The sequence below is a fragment of the Ammospiza caudacuta genome, chromosome 3 (assembly GCF_027887145.1).
Source record: "Ammospiza caudacuta isolate bAmmCau1 chromosome 3, bAmmCau1.pri, whole genome shotgun sequence".
In the NCBI taxonomy this organism is placed as follows: Eukaryota; Metazoa; Chordata; class Aves; order Passeriformes; family Passerellidae; genus Ammospiza; species Ammospiza caudacuta.
The window spans coordinates 32,544,136-32,556,347 of record NC_080595.1 but is presented as its reverse complement, the minus strand read 5'-3'; the positions used below and the strand labels follow the sequence as shown (position 1 = coordinate 32,556,347).

The 12,212-nt window shown below is 41.1% G+C and overlaps 1 protein-coding gene across 1 annotated transcript in view; it reads right to left on the bottom strand.

Annotated features, from left to right (window-relative positions):
- LRFN2 (leucine rich repeat and fibronectin type III domain containing 2) overlaps nucleotides 1–10,427 on the bottom strand; it is a 152,160-nt gene extending 141,733 nt beyond the window's left edge. The window contains exon 1 of the mRNA XM_058802554.1: nucleotides 10,369–10,427. The gene's annotated coding sequence lies outside the window, so the exon portion shown is untranslated. The remainder of the gene's footprint in view (nucleotides 1–10,368) is intronic.
- Nucleotides 10,428–12,212: the final 1,785 nt, after the last annotated feature.

The window sequence follows — 12,212 nt, the reverse complement described above, 5'->3', positions numbered from 1 at the left end:
TATGAAGATATTGTTGAATAATACCCATCCTCCCTTCCCACAATGTACTCAGGAAGCTAATTTGGACAAAAACCTATTCCATTATGAAAAAATCATAGAATGGTTTAGGTTGGAAGGGACCTTAGAGATCAGCTAGCTCCAAGCCCCCTGCCATGGACAGAGACAGTTCCACTAGGCCAGATTGTTCAAAGCCCAATTGAACACTTCCAGGGATGGGGCATCCACTACTTCTCTGGACAACCTGTTCAGTGCTTCACCACGCTCACAGGGAAGAATTTTTTCCTAATATCTAAGCTAAACCTCACTCAGTTTGAAGCAATTCCCCTTTATCCTGCCACTGCCTGGCCTTGTAAAAAGTTCTTCTCTATCTTTCTTGTAGGCTCCCTTCAGGCACTGGAAGACCACAGACTTGTCATCCTGAAACTCTCTCTTTTCCAGGCTGAACAATCCCACTTCTCTCAACCTTTCTCCGTAGGAGAGGCACTCCACCCTCTAAACAACTTGATGGCCTTCCAGTGGATGCTCTCCAACATGTCCACGTCCTCGCTGTGCTGGGAACCCCAGAGCGGATGCAGCACTGTCAGTGAGTTCTCAGCAGAGGGGAGCAGAGGGGAGCAGAGGGACAGGATGCTGCCCAGGACAGGTTTGGCTTTCTGGGCTGGTAGTGCACATTTCCAGCTCATGTCCAGCCTCTCAGCCAGCAGCAACCCCAAGTTCTTGTCCCCAGGGCTGCTCTTGATCATCCCCCAGCCTGTGTTGATACCAGGGCTGCTCCATCCAGGTGCAACACCAGCACCTGGTCCTGTTAAACCTCAGGAGACTCCCTTGGGCCCACTTCTCGAGCTTGTCCACATCCCAGACTGACTGAAAATTCTTCACCAGCTCTTATTATGTTGTGTGTCTCCTTTTGTTGACACAGGTACGCTCCCGAGTGGATCCTTTGTCTTTGCTGCTCTATAAGCACTTTGTAAACATCAGTTCTGCCAGGCCTAAGTCTCTGACATTTGTTACCATTATCTCCTGTTACAAAGGCAGAAGTGAAAACCAAAGTTTATACCTACGGCCAAGAATGTATCCAACCATATGTACACAAGCACATATTATACATATATGTTCAATAATTTCAAAAAGGTAATCAAAAGGGTCAAAATTAATGAAAAATACATTTTTTGAGCTGACTCGCCATTTTCTTATTTAAACAGGAAAAAGATCCTTTGTTTCAGTTGAACTCATTTCACCTTTCTGAAAACATTTATTGAATCTGAAGTAGAAACATAATTACCCAAGCATTTAATTTCAAATTACCATTTCCATTTTAGAAGTGACCTAATAGATAATATACAAAAGGGAATTTTGGGAATGTACCTTTCCAAAATTAGCAAATTGAAAGTTTCTTTCCCTTTTTCTTTGCAGCCAACTGTGGGCTTTTGCAAACCTTAGTAAGTCCTGCATAGACTGTTTCTTGCAAGCCTACTTTGTCTTTAAGGCTTTAACCAAAGTCTTATTTGGTTTTGCTTTCTTCCTCAGTTTTTTCCTGCAAATAAATGAAAATATTTTAATACAGATACGTACGTCAAAGGGGCTGGTACTGCCATTCCTTTCCCCTGTGAGATGCCAGGATTTACTGGATATCAATTTTAAAATGCACTAACTGTGATACAGTCTACATTTTATTTTTATTAATTTTTAATAGTGATTAGAAGTATCAATTTCAAAAAAACTCTTTGTTATGATTGAATTCTTACTTCATTTTTTATCTCATCCCAGGGTGCTGCTGCCTCTCTGAATGACTAAAGCACCTGGACATTTGAATATCACACTAGTCAAATAATCTCAGAAAAATTAATGGAAATCCCAGTGCCCAGTATCAGTTAATGTCACCAAAGCTTGGCATTTATCAACAGAATTTCAAGGAATCAAGTTTCTCTGGAGTATCAATTTACAAAGGCCTGCTAGTAAGCTCAAATATCCTTTTCTTGTTTGAGGTAAATATGATTTTACTACTTGGTGCCCTATAAGCATTCAGCAATATCTGTTATTCTGTGACACAATCAAACAAAAAGAACTGTGTGTTGGCAAGGTAAATGGTTTTTTCTTGTTCCTGGTAAGACTACAGAAACAAAACCAATATGTTTTTAACAGAAGGATGCAACAATAGAAGGAGCATAAAATAGGTTACAAAATAAATTTATAGCTGCAGGAGAGACTGTTTTGAAACAAAGTAGAAATTTTTCCGAGAATGTCAATCTAAGATCCCATATTCTTTTCAAACAGCTCTTAGATAATGCTTTGTTAAATGTTAGAAAGGCTTTGAAAATTTAATCAGGAGTGGAAGAAATGGAAGCAAAGGTCTAAAACTGTGTTCTTTAGTTCTTAAATGTTTCTGCCACCCTATGACTAAAGTCTCTGCAAACATGGTATAATCAGATTGTGGCAGGAACACAACCTGGCTTCCCATCTTGAAATACTGTGACTGAAGAAGCATTCCTCTGAAAATAGACCTGATTTGCTGCAGAAATAAAGTCTCAAAGTGCAATTTGCCTTTTACCTGAACTAGCAAGACAAGACATATTTAGGAAGAACAGCTGGATGCAGAGCTAATTTTTGCTCTTCATGTACTTGTCAGTACAAAGAAAAGAGAGGAGTGATTGTGAGAAATGTGAGGAATGATAGTGAGAAAATTACATCATGTACTAAACTTGGGAGGCTTTTTATTTAGGAGTTCCTAAAAGATATTTGGTTTCTATAACAGGATTTTTGTGGAATACTGTAGTTTTAACAAATGTATTAAGCTCATCACCATTTCATGATAAAACAACACCTGCTATTAAAAAAAAAGAAAAAAGAAAAAAGTTGAAAGTAATTCCTTAAAGCAAGCATGATTAGACTAACATATAATAAGCAAGAAATCTATTTGAAAAACAGAAACAGAGAACACAGCCTAATAAAGACTTTGTTCTCAGGTCTTTCTCCACTGTGTGGTGAGATGGTGGTGTAAGGCCTGGTATATCTGTATGCAAAGCCTACCCCAACTAGGTCTCAGTTTCAGTGAGGTCACTACATGTAGTGATCTCTCTGTGATTTAATGCTAACTACAGCACCATGGGAGTAGCAGGATATGTCAAATGAGAGGACAAGGTCAATGAGCTGTGCTGGAAAGAACTGCAGCAGCTGTTACTTGGCCCAAGGGCATTATTTATTTTTAAATGTAAATCCTATAGTTGAGATAGAATGTGGCATAACTTTGATTTTTCCATTCTGTGGTAGGACACTGACATAGGATAAAAGTCACCAGTACACAGAAATTCACTGTATCCTATCTCAGCCTTCTTACAAGAGGATGGATTTGTTCGTTTTCTTGACACAATCCAAAATGTAGCGAGGTTTTGTGAGACATAGACCCACAAGGTCATCACAGACCTTTGTTTTGCTGCTCATAGCATTAGACAAATGAAAAAGTTGTAAAAGAGGTAAATAAAAACCCTAAGGTGATCATGAAATGCAGCCATCAGACATCCAGCACAGAAGGGAAAGATCTCAGCCCATCTGTTGCGCACTCTCTGGGAAAGATATCATAAGAAGAGGGACTAGTGTATTTTAGAGGGTCTCTCACATTAACTTGAAAGCTTGTTGTTAGGTTCTACTAGGAATTGAGTGGTTATAAGTATTAGCTGATGATAAGAAACTCTTTGTGTTCAGTCCTGAGGGAAAAAAAAAAAAAATAGCTTCTTCACTCAACTGACTGATCCAGGGAGGTGAAAGACTGAGACATCAGGAACAAATGCACAATGGGCTTTTTCTCATGTTCACCAAAATTCTAAAACAGGTTAGATGTGAAAAATAAAACAGCCTTGAGTGGCTGAGAGAGGTATCAGCTATGAACAGTGTGACTAGTGACACACATCATTAGTCTGTTTTTAGCCTAGCCTGGTATTCTGGCTCAGTGGAAAAAAGTGACATTCAAATAACTAAAGAGACAGAAACATCTTCTTAGCTTTATCACAGCTGTTTTTGCTTTCTGTCTTCCCCCTCATCCTACCCAAATTTCTCCAATTTTTCTCCCAGTGTTACTCTCTCTGCTCTCAGGGTATTTGCTCTCATGAATATGCATCAGGCTGCACTTCAGCTTCTCTGCTCCAACTCTCTGTCAGTATGACCAATTCTCTCCAGTTCACATGAAACTGCTGCCACCCACCCCTGGATCCGAAAGAAAACATTATTAATTAATGCCCCTGAAACTTCTCCCACCAGCCTGTTGAGTCCAGTCAGGGTAGGGTGATGGGAGACCAGGGACAGAGGAAAGCTCATTCTCTGTGAGACTCCTGGCCGCATAGCAGAACTGTGAAGTCCATGAGCAACCTTCCCCCTCATCTCAAGAAGGTATCACTGCCAAAATGCATTTGTGGAGCCATGAACAGAAGATGTAGTTGCACTATTAAGGAAAGAACACCCTATCCTTCCAAAGTGGGTGCCAACTGAAGAATTCATGGCTCAGTGGGCTACTTGGTCATGTGAAATGGGATTAGTGAATGCTCATATATCTCACAGAGGAATTTATCAATTTTCAGAGATAATTACAAGGTATTTTGATTATAGGCAGCTTTCAAAAAAAACCCACAAAACCAGAAAAACACAAAACCCTTTGATCCTCTTCTTCATGACAGTTTCTGGGAACAAACACATTTTCCCATTTTTCTACTGAACATTTCCAGAGGAAATAAGTTATCTGACCTGACAACAGGGAGAAAGTGCAGTCAATAGTTTGGAGAGCAAGTAATCAATGTTGTACCCTTATTTAAAAAACAATATACAGTAAATATGTGCCAGCGGCAGTGATAACATTCACTTACACTAAAGATAAGTCATACGAAATGCCAACTACTCCTCAATTTAGGAAATCAACAAAATGGTCTCAGTCCAGATCATTTATTTTCTATCAATACAGTTTGGCCTTTTTCCTTCTTAGTTTAGCATTCTTGTTTCACATCCAAACCATGCAGAGCTTTCTGAGTATCCCATGTGTTTAGCTATTCACAGGAATATTCACAAAGGGAAGGAGATGAAATATCTCCTGAAATGATTGAGAAGGTTTTGATATTTATCTCTAAGGAGACAGACATTTGTTGTTGGCTACTTTTAAACCAGACAGGGAATGCTGAACAAACCATGACAGGCACTTTTTTCATTCGACTTTTCCTTTTGCCATTTGACTTCTCATTGTTTTCATTATGTACTGAAAGGGCAGATAGATTTTTTTAAAGGCTGTTGCCTGAGGGATCTAATTTAAATCCTGGTACAGACAGTTCTTCCTTTGTAGCACCAATACAGGTGCCTCTCTCTTGCTGATAATCGCAGCCTATCCATCCTGCCACTGCAGCAGAGGATGTGGCAGGTTTAAGACATCCTCTTTTCCTTTCCCATTCTTAGTTTTTATCTTTGGGCTGTAACAAAAGGAGGATTACTCATTCTGACCAACATGTAGACTGAAGCTTTCCTGAGGAGCTTAGACACCACAAAGGAATGGCTAAGAGCTCTTGGTGACTGGTGCCATTTTGAGCGCCTTTGCTCCTCTAAAGGCAGAGGAGGAAAAATTCCTTACTTGTCCATACAATGCATGTATTTCCTCCAACCTCAATCATGCCTGGTCACCACAATCCATATGACTTGATTAGATTTAGGTTTTTCATAGTCTTTCCTTCTCCCAGCCAAGGCAGTTCAAACTCTCCTGTCCTAACTGGACAACTGCAGCCATGAGTCTCAGTCCTGCACATAAAGATCTATGCACCACTCTCACTTACCTCTTCTGGATTCAGGAAAAGAGTCACTCTGGTGATTTTCTGCACCAGTGCCACACAAACGTGTTTTCCAGGGATTTTCAGTGCAACATTAGCTCTATTAAAATAGACAAGATGCTTTCAGCCATCGTGTACTTTCTGTTGATTTTATCCTTAATCCAGCTTCTGTTCTGCTCAGAATCTGTCTTGCTGTGCACTGGGATGCACCAGCCCTACCTCTCACCTTCTGACCAACCATTGTCCAGGACCCTGGATTTACAGCTATTCCAGGACCCTCTCCTTATCTCACCTCTTTCCATAACCCCACAATGGCAGCAGATCTTTCAGAGGATTAGAGACCTGTTCCTTCTTGAGGTGTGATTAGCAGAAGCCTCCTAAATGCTCCATTGTACTGCTTATACTATTGCTGCAGCTATCCCCTCCTACCTGTTATTTAGCTGCCATATCCTCTCAGTGCATAAGTTTTCCATAGCTGGAGAAATTACTTCAAGAGCAAGATCTCAGAGGCCTTGATATCTCACAGCATTTGTTGACAAGACACCCCTAAAACAATCCAATTTGGTGAAATAAATTGATTTCCAGGTAAGGCTTGGCAGGCAAAAGTCTTTTGGTTCCTTGAGTCAAAATGACAATGTCTACAGTATCCTTGTCCCAATCTGAAGGTATGCAAGCCTTCTAATGAGCCAGAAATACTTAATTCCAGTTCAGCTCACAGATTTGCTTGTCCTTTAGAAAAATGGGGTTTTATGATAAAGTTTTGTATGAATTATTTTCAGTTTTCATGCAAAATGCATGAACTGGAAAGAAGTCATAAAAAATTATCTTCCAGAAAGAATGTAAGGTAAAGTGTTCAAGAAATGTTGTTCCTACAGTTTTTTAATCAGGAAATTCCTAAGACTGACCATTTCCCAATCATGTTTCTGTCTGTTAAAAATACCTTTTCCTGCAAAAACAAAAAACCTTTATACTAAAAACTCCCACTCAGCTCTGCCTTCTATGTAGGTCAATAGTGATTCTGCATGGGGGCAGACCCTGACAGGACATATTTTTCCTCCTCCTATGTTTTCAAATCAGCATTTTTTTAAACTGAAAAGATGTTTTCTGACTTCTACTGCTGCTGCTCATTTTATATGCTGAAGTTGGCATCCTGGATTTGTCACCAATGTTTTTCCATAAAGATGAGGATATTATCAGAGACCCATATTGTGGGTAAGACAAAGAAAATGACAGGAAGAGAGAAAAATCAGAAAAAATTTCATATCAATATTCTGAAGTACAGTGACAATTGCTGATCCAAGGGATGCAGAAATGCTTCTAAATGACACAATCTTTTCCCGTTTTTCCATGTCACATCACTGTGAGCCTTCTAATGACAGGTTTATGTATGTTAATTTCATGCCAAGGTTTATCATTTAGCCATAGCAGGAGGTAGTTTGAGTTCCTAGAATCAGAATTATCACTTACAGGGTTTCCTCTCTCTCTGTGCATCCCAGGTGGAGCGCTGGGTTGGGCAGAGAGTAACAGCTGGCCCTTCACTGCAGCACTGCATCAGGCTGATTTGTGATTTCTGGGGTTTGTTTTTATTCTCGTGCACTCAGATGAAACCCTGTCTTTTGTCACAAGTTTCAGTTCATAACTGGGTGCTGTTCAGCCCCATCCAAGCACATGTGGCCTGTGGACACTGACAGAGAAAATCCCAGCCCCTTGGTGAGATCCTTAGTTGCTAGAATTAGTTGCTAGAATTGGTTGCTAGAACTATTCAAATTCTACATGGTAAAACAAAAGAGGGAAAAGAGAATACAAGCAATGGCCTATTTGGTGTTGGACAACAAATTTCAGAGACATCTGGACTGGTCTGAAGGAGCCACAGATGTCTTCCTTCAAAAAGAGTGTTACTGCTTTTCAGTTCAGCACCTAGAAGATAATTAGCCTCTCCACAAAAACAAACCCATGACAGCACATTGGACAAACATGAAGAAAGTAAGGCTAAGTGCTCAGGCCAGAAAACAAACAAAAAAAAAGACTGAGTACACAGCTGGAACAAATTATCCCTCTTGTCCCTCAGGTGATCTTTGCAGGTCAAGGCAGAAATGCATTAGCAATGCAAAACGGGATTTGGGAGTGAACAGGCACTGTCATCATCCCCTCCCTCACCTCGGTGAGGGTGGGTAGCAAATGCAGCCTTAAGGGTTTTCAGTCCACAGGTTTTTCAGCAGGGAGTTAAGTCACTTGAAGAATATTCCCGCCTACGACGAGTTAAACCTTGATAATTTTGAATCAGCCTCCCATTTTGCTTTTTGCCCACTAGCACAAAAAAAAAAAAAAAAAAAAAAAGAACTGGGAGGAGGGGGCGGATCAGATGTGTCTCTAACCATTACATTGCAAACTTGAGTCAGTGGTCAGATTCCTCAGCAAAGAGGGGGAGCAGAAGCACTCCGACCAGGATTGCTGGGGGCTGTCAGCTCGGGTCCACCTGAGCAGCAGGCAGAGTGCAGGCTAAGGGGCACGGCTACACGTGCCATTTGTACTTCCCATTAGGAAAAATGGTCACTAATGGCCCAATTGTAAATTTCAACAAGAAGCACCGAAGCTGTGAAGTGCAGCATGGGGCAGAGAGGACAGCAGCAAACAGGGGCTCTGAGGCTGGGTCGCATTTCTCACCCTTTATGGCGCACCAGGGGGGCCAGCTTGCCTGCATGCCAGTGCCCTACACAGCCAGATACTTGGGCACACCTGGTCCAGAGTTACCCTAAAGAAACCAGAGCTGTGCTGGGCAGAGCAGATCAGACACTGTCTCTGATCCAAGAGGTGATGCAGATCTTTGCTGGGTTTCATGGGTTAAGAAAATTCAGCATGAAATTTTTGCTACATGTCTCCTGGCATTGTTTATTTTTTGCATCCCCTCTCTCCCCTAGAATCAGAAGCAGTTTCAGGGAAGGTCTGAGCTCCTCTTGGTGCTGCTGTGGCGCGGCAGCTCCGAGCAGAGCGCATGCAAGAAGCGCTCTGTTGTGCTCAAGTGGTGATCCCTGGGCAATGCAAACTCACCACTGACACAGAGCAAGCTGTAAACAAGGGGACTGCAACCAGCCTGAAACACAGCAGGAGTGGAAGTAATTCTTTGTCTCTCTTCTTTCTCATCACAAGCCTAAATTTGCCCCAGTACGGTCTCTGTACACATCAAGGTCCAATAAGAAATTGATCCCCTGCATGGCAATGTTTCCTCTTTCTGGAGGAACAGAAAATCCCCATGACAATTGTGTTGCATCTGCTGGACTTACACAAGCTGAACATTGTATTATAAAGTTAAGAGATATCAAGAGATTTAATTAACTGTGAGTTTATAGAAGGATATGATGCTTACTCTTTCCCTCCCTCTTCTCATCAAAAGAGTTTTTCTGTCATAGTAATCCCAAAGGTGGAATAGATAAAATAAACCTTATTTTTCTTAATGTCTTCATGGCACTGCCCCTAAAATACTAGATCAGGCAGTCTGAAAAGAGAAAATTATTCTTGCTTTAAATCAATATTTTTTGTCTCTTTTGTGTAAGTAGTAGTTACCCAGATTAAGAACCCTTTCTTACATACACTACCACAACTGACCATTTTACATTTCCAGTGGCTAATCTGCCACACTGGGACTTGTTGACTTCACTGCCAATTTCTTTTACCCCATTAGTTCCTTTCTTTTATTCAGTCATGCACTTGCCTTGTGTCCCAAACATGTACATACATCCTTGCAAATCAGAGAGAGATTCAGTTCCCATTTTGCTATGTCTTGTACTGTGCTGCCACTCAGATGCTTCCCCCACCCCAATTCTCAGTACATTTAGTCTTGCTGAGAGCATATATGTCTGCTGACGTCAGACAGACATGACAGAGCATATACCTGTTTGTGTACCCCGTCCCCCACATGCCCACCTTGCCAGTTCTGGACATCCATCACAAGTGGCACACCTCACCAAGAACAACAGCCTCTGTGATAGCAGATACCAAAGTGGTGCCCACTGCCCCTCCACACCCCTCACTGCCTTCCCTTCTCTAGCTGCTCCTATGCCTTCATTTGTTTCTTCAAATGACATTTGCCAAGGTCCTCACTTTTACTCTCCTGTTTTATACACAGCGGAGTTGATCTGTCCAGCAAAGTTGTTCCTTATCTTTGGAAGATTTACTAATTCCTCAGAAAGCTGAAATTGCTTTCACAGCTTTACTCTATTCCTCAAGTCCTCCTTTATTAGAAACAAAATTATTACCCTTTTCATCATTTTCCATCACTGTTTAAAAACTATCATTAAAAAATCCTATTGACTCTAAAACAATATTGGTTTTGAAATGCCTTTTCATACCATGAGAGGCAGAAACCAAACTGAGATCCATTACTGTATATGAACAATCTTATTTAAGCTAACATGAAAAGAGAGATAAAGTTATATATTTCACCAATCCTTTAAGATACACGACTGAGACATTTTTTGCCATCAAAGGTAGCTGTCTATAAAATGTTTTGGGTATATATCTATTTACAGTTTATAACTACACAGTTTATACATACATAGGAAAAAAACCTTGCACTTACCTTTGAGAAGTAACATTTATCCCAGGTTTGGTAAAATAGTCTCAGACAGGCACTTAGACCTTCTTTCTATTCCATGCATCCTTTTTTCAAAAGAAGATAGAATCAGAAAAATCCCAGTTGATCTCTAGCAAACCAAAATGTAGACAAGATTGTTTGTCAGACGCAGCCTGATTCAGTGAAGTCCGAGCATGTCAATCCCTGAGACTCCTTGTTCAGTAATATCCAAAGCACAAAAAAAGGAAAGAGAAAAAACACAAAAAGAAAGAGAATAAAAAAGAGTGAATAACTTATTCTTTTCCTGTGTGACTTAAAAAACCCAGTCTTGGAGGACTAAGCAGCCTGCAGGCTTTTTGAGCATTCTGATCCTAGTGCATCCCAAGGTAACACATGCATTTCAGTACTGCAAGTCTTCAAGTTCATACAAGCAAGCCCAGCTCCTGTGTGTGTGTGTGTGTGTGTGTGTGTGTGTGTGTGTGTGGGGTGGGGGACCGAGCCCTACCGCGGGGGGGAAGAGAGGCAGAGAGAGACAGACACACACAGTCACACGCAGGGATGGGAGAAGGAAAAACAGCAAAGTGGAGTGATCTCACAAAGTGCTCTAGATGGCAGAGCCTGCACGGCTTGTAAGACAAGCAATGTGCACACACAGGAAAAAAAAAAAAAAAAAGGAAAAAAAGAAGGAAAAAAAAAGATAGAGAGTGAAAAACCCGAGAGAACTAGCAGGCAGCTTCAGGAATTTCTTCTTACCTCTTCTGACGATGCAACATGCAGCAAGTGCTTTGTACTGCATAGGAATCCGCGCAGGCACGACTCAGTCAGACCCCTCACCTCTGAAATAAACAATTATGCACCGTAGGAAAGGGAAGAAAACCAGAAACCAGATGAAACAAGGGTACAAAAAGAAGCTAATAAACAAGTATGAGTGTCAGGGAGGAGTCCTAAGCGGGCAGGAGGCAAATAGCTGATATAGAAAGAGGCATCCAAACTCCGGGTCCTAACAGAGATTGGCGCTGTAATTATGTGGCAAAGCACTGCCCTCTAAGCCATTGCATAATAATAGAAACCTAAGCTGTGTAGACACAGCTTGACATGCTAAATCCTCAGTAGCTACACTCAACATTTGTCAGTAGAAAGCCTGTCAGTCCTCTGGGGGCGGAGGAAGAGGAGGGAAGACAGAAGAGGAGAGAAATTTTACTGCAAAATGCATAAGCCGCAGTTGAGCTCTCAGGTGGTGCCGATGCTTGAAATGTTATAGTGGAAGTCATATATATCTGTATCGATGTAGGAAAAGATAGATAAAAACCATATGTGGTGCTTAGGGACACAGTTTAGGGGTGGATTTGGCAGTGCTGTGTTAACAGTTGGGTTCGACGATCTCAAAAGTCTTTTCTGACCTGAACCATTCTATGATTTTAATAGCACTGTCAGCTTCATTCGTTCTATTTAATACTGGAAACATTTTTCCTTGCTATGTTTTAGAAAATTAAATGACAAAGAGAAGAACATGTACAGGGGTTGCCCATGTTAAATGGTATTATTTCTAATGCTGTTGGCAAGAAAGTAGTAGTAGTTCTCCCTTTGTACTGAACAGTATTGTAATGCCTAAATAAAACTTGAACTCAGATAAAAGAACTCATGCAGATTGATTAGCTTATCCCATTAACCAGTGGGTTCCTCTCTCCAGCCCTCCTGGCACAGAGACACTCATTTTCTTCTGCCTCTCTTGGTTGAAGAGGCTCCTAGACAGAGCCAGGGAAAAGATGAGCACTGACTATAAAAGAGGAGGAATCTTGTTCAACTTACTACACACCAGTATCCATACATCAACAGAAAGAACAACTCAT